Consider the following 12,735-nt stretch of genomic DNA (forward strand, 5'->3'; position numbering starts at 1 on the left):
ATATACATATATATATATATATATATATATATATATATATATATATATATATATATATATATATATATATATATATATATATATATATATATATATATATATATATATATATATATATATATATATATATATATATATATATATATATATATATATATATATATATATATATATATATATATATATATATATATATATATATATATATATATATATATATATATATACATATTTATATATCTATATACATATATATATATATATATATATATATATATATATATATATATATATATATATATATATATATGTATATATATATATATATATGTATATATATATATATATATGTATATATATATATATATGTATATATATATATATATATGTATATATATATATATATATGTATATATATATATATATGTATATATATATATATATATATATATATATATATATATATATATATATATATATATATATATATATATATATATATATATATATATATATATATATATATATATATATATATATATATGCAGCATCAAATAAGATGAATTTTAAATGAGAAGGATGAGAAGAATTTTTCTTTGATTTTGTTTGGTTACTATATACACAAAAAATGATATTATGTTATAAATTAAAAATATTTTAAAAATTATTTCGTAGCTACTTTTTTGTGTAATATTTTTACTATTACAATTATGTGTTTTTGGCTCAATCGTGACCATAGATTTTTTTTTAGTGAAATCAAGGGTGTAGAGTCATTGTTACCCGTCTTATTTTCTACCGCTTCTCAATAGATCTCTCCTTTATATATATATATATATATATATATATATATATATATATATATATATATATATATATATATATATATATATATATATATATATTTATATATATATGTATATATATATATATATATATATATATATATATATATATGTATATATATATATATGTATATATATATATATATATATATATATATATATATATATATATATATATATATATATATATATATATATATATATATGTGTGTGTGTATATATATATATATATATATATATATATATATATATATATATATATATATATATATATATATATATATATATATATATATATATATATATATATATATATATATATATATATAAAACAAATAAACCTCTGAAACCTTCTTAGTAATGAGTTAATGCAAAGTGAAGTTGCTTTCAAAAACATACTATTTCGGAAAACTTCATAACATATGTTTTTTCTTCTGTAGTTTGCAAAGAATCAGATTGAATTTCACATGTTTCAGCATCGACATTTACATTACAAGTGCTTTTTCTGTCCAAAGGAAGAGAAGCTTCTCTTGCATCAATCTCCAATCTCCAATCAGATTGTAGTTTCTGCGCTCCCCTTCCACAAGCACTCAAGCTTTCATCTACCTTTACTTGTACTATTACACGAGCTTAAGTTCCCACTTCCTTCTCAATTGCATTTCCAGAATCAGTTGCAGAAGAACGAAAAGCAATTTGAAAGCACAACAGTAAGACTGTCCATTTGATATGACTTGTCACTATCCTATAATCTTTAAATTTGTTTTGGTAACTAAATTTTAAAGGTCACAATTCAGACGAAACATACTCATTGTCGTAAATGAACAAGAAAAACCAAAATAATGTGTTTGTAGTTTCTCACATACTTGAGCAGTAAGCCTGTCCATGTGAAATATGAAATTTGTTCTCTTTTGCGCAGTGAATGGGGTGGGATCTCGAGCGGAGAGAGCAAAATTCATTCGATTTTCCATTTGCTCCTGTGGTCTATGAACTCATTAGTAGTTCTTTATCTTCTTCCAGGTTAGTTCTTCAATCGTTCCAAATTAATGTTAATTTCAGTCTGTACATGCTTTTCTTTGATTTGATTTTGTCGGTACAAATGGAGTTGGGATTTGATATTACTCCGTAGTTCGTAAGAATTGGGTTTTTTATTACTATTTGAATTTTCGTTTTTGTTGCTGCTATGGATTTAGATATGCTCGATTCGCACTTTAATTGATTTGCTGTTATTGATCTTCATCTTCATCCATGTTAGTTCTCCAATTTTCTAAATTAATGTTAATTTTGTTCTAGGGATTGATTGAAGTTGAAGTAGAACAAGTGTTGAATTCCATAAGGGAGCAAATACTGGATTGGGACGACAAAGTGAAGACTACTGCTAGATATAAGGCTTTCAGCGGTCAAAGGTCGGACTGAGAGTCTGTTTTTCTTTTCTGGAGGGACTTGATCATAATTGTCGCTCGTCGATTCAATCTTCTTGTTTTCTCCCCTTCACTGATAGATGATTTTAATTTTATAATGCTTCTACCTGATTTTAATTTTAATTTTAGTTTTAATGATCATAATTGTGCTGCTACTGGGGTTTCTGTGCTAGGGCTCCTGTCTAGGGTGTAGAATTTGGTTTTTGTCGTGGTGGGGCTTGGGCTATTTTGTGTTGGAATTGTTTTGGATGTCTTCGGTTTTTTGGTTTTGGTGTATTGCTTGCATATATAGTTTGCTCATATGTTGTTTGGGTGGCCTGTTATAGGTGGGGTTTCGTTCCAATGGCTTTGTCCCTTTTCCAAGGTTTTTTATACTGGTGGTCTTAGTCTAATCTATTTTAGTGTTAGATTCTTCTTTCTTCTATGAAATGCTTTGAAATTTTCTAAAAAAAGACGTTGTGATGCATATTCTGAATTTTTTTGTGGTTGATGATATTGCTTATTACAGGCTGTGGGCATCGTTTTCATTGGTAGTATCTTCTGTTTTATGCAGCTTGGCTAGAGATTCTTTGAGAATTGAAGAATGCCATGAATACCTCTTGTTGCTTGGGAAACAATGTATGTCTGTTATTTATTATCGTTCATGGTTATGTGTTTACCTAATTTCAATGAGATGCATAACTTATGATAAGCTTTACTGTTTTGGGGGTTAGATATGACTTCTAATTTTGATAAGGTCGTTATAATGCTCTAAATTTATGATATTGATTGAAATTTGATTGACTTTGGAGGTTTTTTTTTTCTATTTTTTTTTTTACTTCTTTTGCATCCTTTTTGTCTGTTGTTTTCCATCTTCTTACTTCTCTCTTCTCCTTACTTTTCCCCATCTTCTTGGTTTCCTCTTAATTGGTTCATCTTCAATTCCTCACTTCAAATGGAAATTATTCGTCTTCAATTTTATTTTTCTGTTGATTTGTGCTGATTTTCTGGTGAATCTGCTGCTGTTTTGAATTTTCTGCTGAATGTGATGTTGTTTCTGATCTGTTGATAGTCATACTGTGTTGTTTCTGATATAGGTAATGTTGTAAATGGTTAAATTCGATATTGTTTCTCCATTCCGTAAGCAGATTTAGGTTTTTGAATCAATTATTTTGTTTTTTAGTTCTAGGCTACACTTTTATTTTAAGGTTTTTGATCTAATCTGTTGTTGTTTTGAATTTTCTGTTGACTGTGATGATGTTTCTGATTTGTTGATGGTCATATTGTTCTGTGTCTGATATAGGTAATGTTGTAAATAGTTAAATTCGAATTATGCTATTTTTTTCTTAATTTTGGAGAATTAATAAAAGGATACCGATATATATTTTCATGGTGAAGTTCCTTTGTTTGATTATTGTGCAGATTTTTACGTCCACATTTTAACCACAACCTCAAAACACAAATCAAAAAACTAAATAACCACTATCAAGATTCCACATTTTAACCAAAACCTCAAAACACAAAACACAAATCACAAAAACCGCATTTCCAAACGAACCCATAAAAAATCAAACAACCCCACAAACATCCAAAAAAAAAATCGAAAATAAAATTTTCATTAGACAGTTTTCATAAAGATAATATCATTTTCAAAATGATTAATAGTTATATCAGCCAACGCAATATTTTCATATTTTTTCCACTAACGAGTAACGAACCAATTTTGATAATTACTAAATAAAAAAAAAAACAACAAAATTAGATTCTACAACAAATTTAAGGGGGAGGGTATGTGGTACCACTAATGTTACCAGTCACAACATCTTCAAAGACGACTTCAATATTAGAATCAGTCGCCGGATCCTTGGGATCCTCAACAACTTTTTTAATCAAGAGCCATTTGAGGAACTGAATCAAAGTTTTTTTGTTCACAGAGAAATAAAGAATTTGATGACGTGGCTAATACCACATAAGAAACAACTAAGCTATACATAACAAGTTACGGCATTAGTTGTTGTTTGTTGTTGCTGCCAACTGTATAGACCGACCTTCTGATGTTAGGTGCACCTGTACCTGCATCTGATGTGTAATGATGAAAACCAAAAGGCTGCATTCTTGAGCTTATGAAACACCAACATAGAATCAAACAAGCAAATAATTTATCATCAAATACTAATATCTAGCCAATGTGTATGTGTTCTATAATACTATGTCAAAAAAGGAGTCTCCTAAGGAAAATATGCTAGCCTGAAATACACGTTTAACATAATAATAAATTTTGGGTTTTATGTAGACCCTTCCATTCCATAGATCTTGTAAGTAAGAGAAACTTACATAAATTTTTGTAGTTATATAGGAGTTAATTATATTCGGGTGTCGCTTTTATGTTTATAATTTAATATATGTATTTTACTTTTTATATTTTTTAATGAAATATTATAATTTTATATGTATAAATTCGCTTTTATAAGTGTGAGTCATTGCCTTTTTTTCTTCTCAAATCCTAATTATAGTTTCTATAAACGCGAAAAATTGAACACGAATAACGATAACGATGTTGATAATCAAAGTCTTATTCTAGTTTGTATACCTCTATTAATTCTATTTGTTTGATAAAATTAGGTTGAAAATATAATTAGCAAGTTTCCCATAATAGTATTTCCCAAATTAAGTCTTATTGTAGTTTGTGGATTAAAGATGATTTATGTAAACACTACTAATTAAAAATTAATTAAGGTTGTTAAAATACTAAGAAAATCTATTAACAGACAACAAAGTGACAAAACCACACATATTGAGTCCTCAATTATTTACATCATTTCACAAGGTATTCTTTAGATGAGATAACAGATAATGTGGCCATAAATAAGATTGCCAACTATGAACTACCTCAACTATCAACCACCAAGCAACCACCTATTCCTTCAAATTGACATGAAAAAAGGCAGCCAAGTGGATAAAGAACGCAACAGAATCGGATATGCTTTGATTTCAAGTCACATATTTTAGCCGGTTCAAAATCGAGTCTACTATTCAGGTTGATTTTTTTTACATAATTGCTAATTCATTTTAGAGTCAGCAAAGTTGAGCTCGGTTAAACGATTGGGTAAATGTCAGATTGTCTCGTCTATTTTGAACACTGCTACTTAATAGCATCACCTGATGTAACATACATCCACCCCAAATATGCACCAATTGAACTCTCATCTCCTCTCGAATTTCCTATCATGAACATCGTTTTTCAAGAAAAAACTAACAAAATTAACAACTAATTATTATAGGGTATTTGGGAAAATAACGTATTGGAAAATTTTAGCTTAAATATTTTGGTACAATTATATTAAAGGGTTGGGTGGTCAAATCAGTCAATACTAATGTTTGGTGATTAGCTGGTTGAAATAACTTATTGTTATGAATAAACTATTTTTGAACAAGCTGCTTATAGCAACAAGTTCAAAATAAGCTGGTCAAACCATCAACCATTGTAATCAGCTATCAGCTATTAGCCGTTTGCCAATTAGGCCCATAATAATTACTCACTCTTTATCTTGATGAATGATGAGCTTGGATTGATGAAGAAGAATTAAACAATGATTATAATAGTTGAAGTGTAATACATTTAAAAAATTAATAATTAACAAGATGCATATATTATACAGTAATGCATCATCAAAATAATGTAATATCATATACTACTACATAGCAACTTCCTGCACAAACCATAAAGAGATCGAATAACCCCAAAGATATGTCTATTGATCATTCTACTAATATCAAGACAGAAGAAAAACAGTAAACTATAAAAATGCATCTGAAACGTGCAATGTTCTAATATCAAGACAGAAGAAAAAAGAACTTACATTGAATATAGATCATTTATGCTTACTTGACTTAGTTGCTGAAATATATATCATTTATGCTGCTATTTTCCTCTTCTTTCTTTTCAATCTTTATTATGTCTTGACTCCTCTAAGCATTAGCTTGGATATTTATAATTGTAAAGGTTTAAACAATCTTGATCAAATACATCAACAAAAATTAGCTAAGTTGTCTATTGTAGCATTGTTATTTAAGTTTACTTGACTTCTTGTTTTAGTATATATAGTTCATCACTTGACAATGTTAAACGGCACTTCAGCACCATACGACAAGATTATATAAAGATCTTTATTTAGATTAATGTCATTTTGAAGGTTACGCAATCAAAATATTTCTGATAAAATTCATGCTAAGGACATTCGCTACAAGAAGCACGCTGGAGTACAATATTCAAATCTAAACAGCTTGAAAGTATCAATCTCCTGTCACGGAGAATGATGATGATATTTAATGTAGACAGGGATTCAGAAAAATCAAAATACTCATGGACAATACATGAACAAGTTGGCTGAAATTCTTTCACTAAACAATTGAACGAAAACTGGTAAATTTGAACTGTTGATTAACAAATGCTGCAACTCTATGTTCCCATACAAACATCAAAACCCACAAAAGTTCATAATCACCTCAAAGAAACCTTGATTTTTTATCTACCCAAACTACATGCAACATTGAAAAAAACCTACCAAAACAATAAGAAAACAACATACGAATCTTTCTTTGAACAATGAATGTAAATCAAAAATTAAAAAGAAGAATAATTCAATTATATCACCCAAAATCAAAGGGTTTTGATTTTGGTTTCTTTGAAAAAGTTGAGAAGCAATGTTGATCAAGAATTAGAATTGGTATAGTGCATAATATAAGCAACCTACATGCAAAAATACAATAGAAAAAGGCAACTCACATGCAATCCATGACATGTATAACCCCAAATGAAGTTGACTAAGAAAAAACACTAACCTACATGCAAAAACACAATAAAAAAAAACAATCTACATGCAATCCACCACATGTGTGTAACACCAAATATGACTAAACAAAAACACTAACCTACATGCAAAAACACAATAAAAAAAAAAAAAAAAAAAAAACCTACATGCAATCCACCACATGTGTGTAACACCAAAGATGAAGTGGAAGATGACTAAACAAAAACACTAACCTACATGCAAAAACACAATAAAAAAACCAACCTACATGCAATCCACCACATGTGTATAAAACCGAAGACGAAGTGGAAGATGATTAAGCATAAACACTATCCATTTCCAAAATGTGAATGGTGAAGAAGCCTTATACACTTTTTATTTATAATGGATAATTTGTATTTGCAGTATATTTCCAATAATTGAATGTTTCTTTTCCGAGTTACATGCTTTGTATTAGGACACAACAATGAATGTTATTATACACAACAAAATTTCAATTACTTAAATCTTTTAAGCTTGGTTTTAGGAGTGTAATTTGGTTATGTTTGAGTTAGGGCTGAACAAAGTTTTGTCTAAAGCGCAAATCAAATTGTAATTTTAGTATTTGGTCTGGTTTATGGTAACGGTTTGGTTTGGTTTTTTTTTTTTAAAAATTATGGTTTACGGTCTGGTTCTATTATTTATTTTTCAGACCAGACTTGACTGCAAACCGTACTATGACCGAAAGTCATAATTATATTTAAAAAATAGGTTGCTATCTAGATATTTTCAGATTTACTTATTTTTATATAGTAATATATACTTGAATTATATTGATGCAGTCAGCTAATTACCAATTATAATATTTGGTGATTGTAGGTGCAAAATATTTTTAATAACACATATTAATTTGGAAAAATATAAAAATAAAACACCGCAGACCAGACCAAACCGTCGTAGAACAGTTTGGTCCGGTCCAATCTGGTGATTTAAACAGTGTTGTTTGATCTCTAGACCGAAATTTTTGATTTGGTTTGATATTCGTGTCAGACCAGATCAAACGGAACCATGTGAACCCCTAGTTTGAGTTTGTTTAGTAAATATTTGTTATTGATTTGGATTGAAAAATAAAAAATAAAAATCGAATTTAGTTTAGTATTATTGGGCTCTGTATCAAAACCAAGCTAAAAACTAAACTTACTACCTCATTTATAATTAAAATATAAGAGCTTTTTATAGTCTAGTAAAATAAGTGAAACAATGACCGTGCTTGATGAACAATCATTCATTTTGATAACCATATTGAAAGGTGACCTTTAACCTCACTCAAGGATCAGAGTATGATGTTTAAGTGAGAGTTTATGTTTTGTTTCTATTACAAATGATATTGTGGAAATGAAACTACAAATACAAGATGATGTTTGTAGTATCTACTTTGTGTATAGCAATGGACTCCTTGCTTAAAAGAACCACGAATTGAACAACATCGTAGAGAAGATATTTTGCAACGATAAACGTCACTCGGAAATTTTGATATAGATTGAAGGTGACTACAAGCTTTTCTATTATGATAATTCCCCCACAAAAGTACTTAGGTTATGAGAATGGAAATTCACAATGAGATACAATCAATCACATCAACCGATTAGTACGAACCGATTGAACTAAATGATTATGTATTTTTGTAGAAATCAAAACCAGAAAAAAAACAATAAAAGAGTTAATTACTCTCTTCTATGTTTCAAGAGATTGAGAGAAAGATGAGACAGAAATTGATGTACAAGATGTAAATGATTTCCATGCATTCACTCTTATTTATAGAGTTGAAGTGACAAGGATTCATCCAAAACTATACATCAATAATAACTGATGATTATTAAAAGAGAAATACAAAACTTGAAGGAATTAAAATGGAGTATTAGTGTGGGAAGAGAAGTGCTAAATTAGGGAGTATTACATGAGCAAGAAGATAGCTCTTTAATGAGAGACTTTGGTGCAAGTATCACTAAGGATATAGGGGTGTATTTATAGAGCAAGTAGTATAAACATGGGGCAGCAACTAAAGGTAGGCAGCAAGCACTCACAAAAGGCAACAACACAGTTTCTGACCTCCTTTCTTTGCTTTGACTTTCCTTTTTCATGATCCCCCCAATCTTCTATGCTTATTACCTTAGTCCAATGGCTGAATTCTTGCACTCAATGTGACATTTGAGAAATTAATAATTTAAGATGAGTGGGTTTAGGGGAATTATTAGTGCGAGAATGATCTTAAATACACATGGCATAAAACATTTTCAATTTAATTTCTATCGTCTCTCTCTCTCTCTCTCTCTCTCTCTCTCTCTCTCTCTCTCTCTCTCTCTCTCTCTCTCTCTCTCTATATATATATATATATATATATATATATATATATATATATATATATATATATGTATATAATAAATAAATTATCATATATGTCTCCATATTTAGCATAACCCAATAATAGCCAAAGATCCTCGTTCTCTCTTTTTCAATTAACCCAGTAAGAATTTTGAGATTTCAACCCAGCAACCAAAGGTTCAATCATCTTCATCTTCCTCCCCAAATATTCGAATAGCAGTAGCAATCAAGTGAATCGATTCTTTCCTCTTCTTTTCGACATTTTCTATGGTATTAAGGTTGAAATTTCTTCTTTTCTTGCTAAATAATTCAATACATGAACAATCCTCAATCCTCTTCTTCCTCTGATCTTTGAAGGATTTAGGCCGCGAAAAATCAGTTGATTTTTCATTTCTTTTGTGATTTTCAAGGTAAATGATCAATTCTTCTACATTCTTGGTTCTTTGTATAAATTATGACTAATTGATCTTTCTTTCTCACTCATCTCTGAATTCGAACCACTATGAGTGTTATAGCAGCCGAAATCTTCCTCCCTTGCCTCTGAATTCTGTTGAAATTATAGCAGCCGAAATCCAAGCCGAAAATCAAGCATTTAATCTGAATATCTTTTTCGTTTCTTGTAGTTGCAAACAGAAGGCAATCCTTCTTGCTTTCTTTTTCTGTTTTTATAAATAATTGTACTCTTATTCATACACTTTCACTTGTAAAAGCTTTTATTCATGTGTCAAACCCTAAATGTAGTTGAATCTTGGAATGTATATGAGTTAATTAGATGAGTTCTTAATTGGAAATTTATGGGAAATGTGTTACTAGTAAGTTACGTGATGATGAAAATTTTAGTGTGGAGTATAATTTTAGTAGGAAATCACTTTAATGACTTGGTTTTAATTAGTTAGTGATCTGGGATATGTCGTTTAATTGGAAGATAAGGATCTTGTAGTAGAGATTAGAATAGTGAAAATGTAGACTTTGGGAAATATTGTTGGAAATTATGGTATTGGTTTAGAAAATTATGGTCATGGATGAATGTGGAATGATTGGATGTTTTTGAAAGAATCTAGAGTTCGTGTGAAAATCATTAGCTGAATGGATAAATTAGTTGCGTTCTATCTGGATAGTTGTTAATCTTGTTTGGTTTCGTGGTTTTGAGTTTAAACAAAAATAGAAGTGTTTGAATCGGAATACAAAGGGAATTTTGGAGACGAATGATCTTTACAAGAATATAAGCTAGCCTAAAGTAAAATTATACATATTTTGATGATATTGAGGGTTGGAGTTAGAATTTGTGTAATCTCTGAAATGAGAAATATTAGAATAGAAGTTGGAACTAAGATGCATTCTTAAGATGAGATGCAATGATCTATATGAACCTAGTTTGTTGTATCATATGCTTTGTTGTGATGCTATATTTGTTATGCTTCAAGAGGTGACATCATCGAGGAGCCCTTCTAGTGATCGCGGAATACCAGACTTAGCTTCTTGAAGCATTCTTTTTGGTGAGTAGTAGCAGTCCCTTAAAGGGTCTGGCCAGACTAAATTCTTGAAAATAAACTTTTTACTAAAGCTCGTTTGAAATTGGAAATTGTTGAGACAAATGTTGTTGTGAATGCTTATGTTGATATTCTGATATGGTCAATGGATCGGGCTTGCGAGCTGGTCATTGACGGAGTTGAGGAACATTGTTCCCTACTCCCTATTTTTTAAGCGAATTGTCATTTAGATATTGACTAGCTTCACCAAAGAGCGACATAGCCTTAGAGCTATGGAGCACCTCTCAAACTAGACTCCGTGTGCGCACATAGATCTAGGAAACTAATGTTGCTTTTAAACCTTTGTTTGGAAATAACCATGTTTTGTTGTTTTGGATTGTTACTTCTCATTCAGTTTAATCTGACCCTCTGTGGTTTCCAACTTAGTTTGTATACAGATCAGAACCAGTCGAGAATAACGGATTAGCGGAGGTGATTAGAGTTTCCAAGGATGTATATTGAGCTAAGCACGTGGGAATTTGTAGTTTTGTATTAGAATTTTGGATAAATGTAAATTAGATTTGGTTGTATTGGTTATGTTGGACTTGTAGAGAATTGTATGATTATCTTGTGTTTTAGTTATATGTTTGTTTTAAGATTTAGCTGAATTAGTTACGTTAAGGAGCTGGTGACCCATTTGCTCAAGTTTTGGAAGTGTGATTTCAGTTTCTTGGTAAATAAACCCCATGATGACCCTGTTTACTCAGTCAATGGTAAGTCGGATTGTTACACTCTCATCCTTCACATGTCAAACATTACATTACCAATAGTACCATGTACTATTGATTCCCATTCAACCAATCACCAAAGTGTGGTACATTGTCCTCTTATATCTTACACTAACTAAAATGATTAATTACCATAATCATATTTTGATTACTTAGTGAACATAATTCACCAATAATCCTGATAATCTCCATCTTGACTTGCATTCTCCAATTCATAAACATCACCTATAAAGATCATCCTACAACACTTACAAAAACATCTTTAGCTATCAACATACCTAACAAAACAAAATAAACATGTGCACAAAAATATACAAAAGCACATGTACTATAATGCCCTCTAAGGGCTTACAAAAGAGTATGATTAAACACCAACCAAGTCCATACTACCCATGGACTTGTTGGAAGATATTGGTATTATGTTCTTGTCATCAAGAGAAGTATTTTCAACACCATGCTTGGTTGAAGTAGTAGCATCACAAACCAAACAAATTGAGGTTAAACCAAGTAGCTTATATAAGCCATCATCATCAATAAAACCTTTCATGATCACTTTAGGACCCTTGCCAACCTTTATAACTCCACCTTCACCAATGCACATGAAACCTTCTTTATTCAAAGTACCAAGGGAAATTAAGTGCATATTCATGCTTGAAACGTGAAGGACTCCGGTCAATGTTCTCACAACACCATCAAACATAATGATCCTAACATCACCAACACCAACTATCAGACAACCAGCCTTATTTCCCATAGCAACCTTTCTTCCAGCAACCTATTGATAAGTTGAGAAGAAACTAGAGTTAGAAGTCATATGGCTAGAACATCCTGAATCCAAAACTCGAGAATCAGCACCCTTGTACTCATTAATAACAACAAGAACACCAACATCAAAATCTTCTTCAACATAACTAGCTTCGGCAGAGCTAGTTCCTTAGGACTTGCAATCATCGGATTGTTTGGATTTTAACTTCCAACAATCTCTCTTAAGATGGCCTTTCTTCCTACAATAATTACAACTCATACCTCTTTTGTTTCGACTTGGCTCCTTAATAAACAAAGTATCA

At 30.0% G+C, this 12,735-nt stretch overlaps 1 long non-coding RNA gene across 2 annotated transcripts; it reads left to right on the forward strand.

The window, feature by feature from the left end:
• The first annotated feature begins 1,218 nt into the window (after positions 1–1,218).
• LOC130798124 (uncharacterized) lies at positions 1,219–11,803 on the forward strand. Of its 2 annotated transcripts, none has more exons than XR_009039022.1 (5): positions 1,219–1,549; positions 1,759–1,859; positions 2,133–2,245; positions 2,769–2,878; positions 11,328–11,803. It is a non-coding gene; the product is annotated as an uncharacterized LOC130798124 (long non-coding RNA). The 2 variants fall into 2 exon arrangements; XR_009039023.1 differs by having other exon boundaries at positions 2,814–2,878.
• Positions 11,804–12,735: the final 932 nt, after the last annotated feature.

The sequence above is a fragment of the Amaranthus tricolor genome, chromosome 13 (assembly GCF_026212465.1).
Source record: "Amaranthus tricolor cultivar Red isolate AtriRed21 chromosome 13, ASM2621246v1, whole genome shotgun sequence".
In the NCBI taxonomy this organism is placed as follows: domain Eukaryota; kingdom Viridiplantae; phylum Streptophyta; class Magnoliopsida; order Caryophyllales; family Amaranthaceae; genus Amaranthus; species Amaranthus tricolor.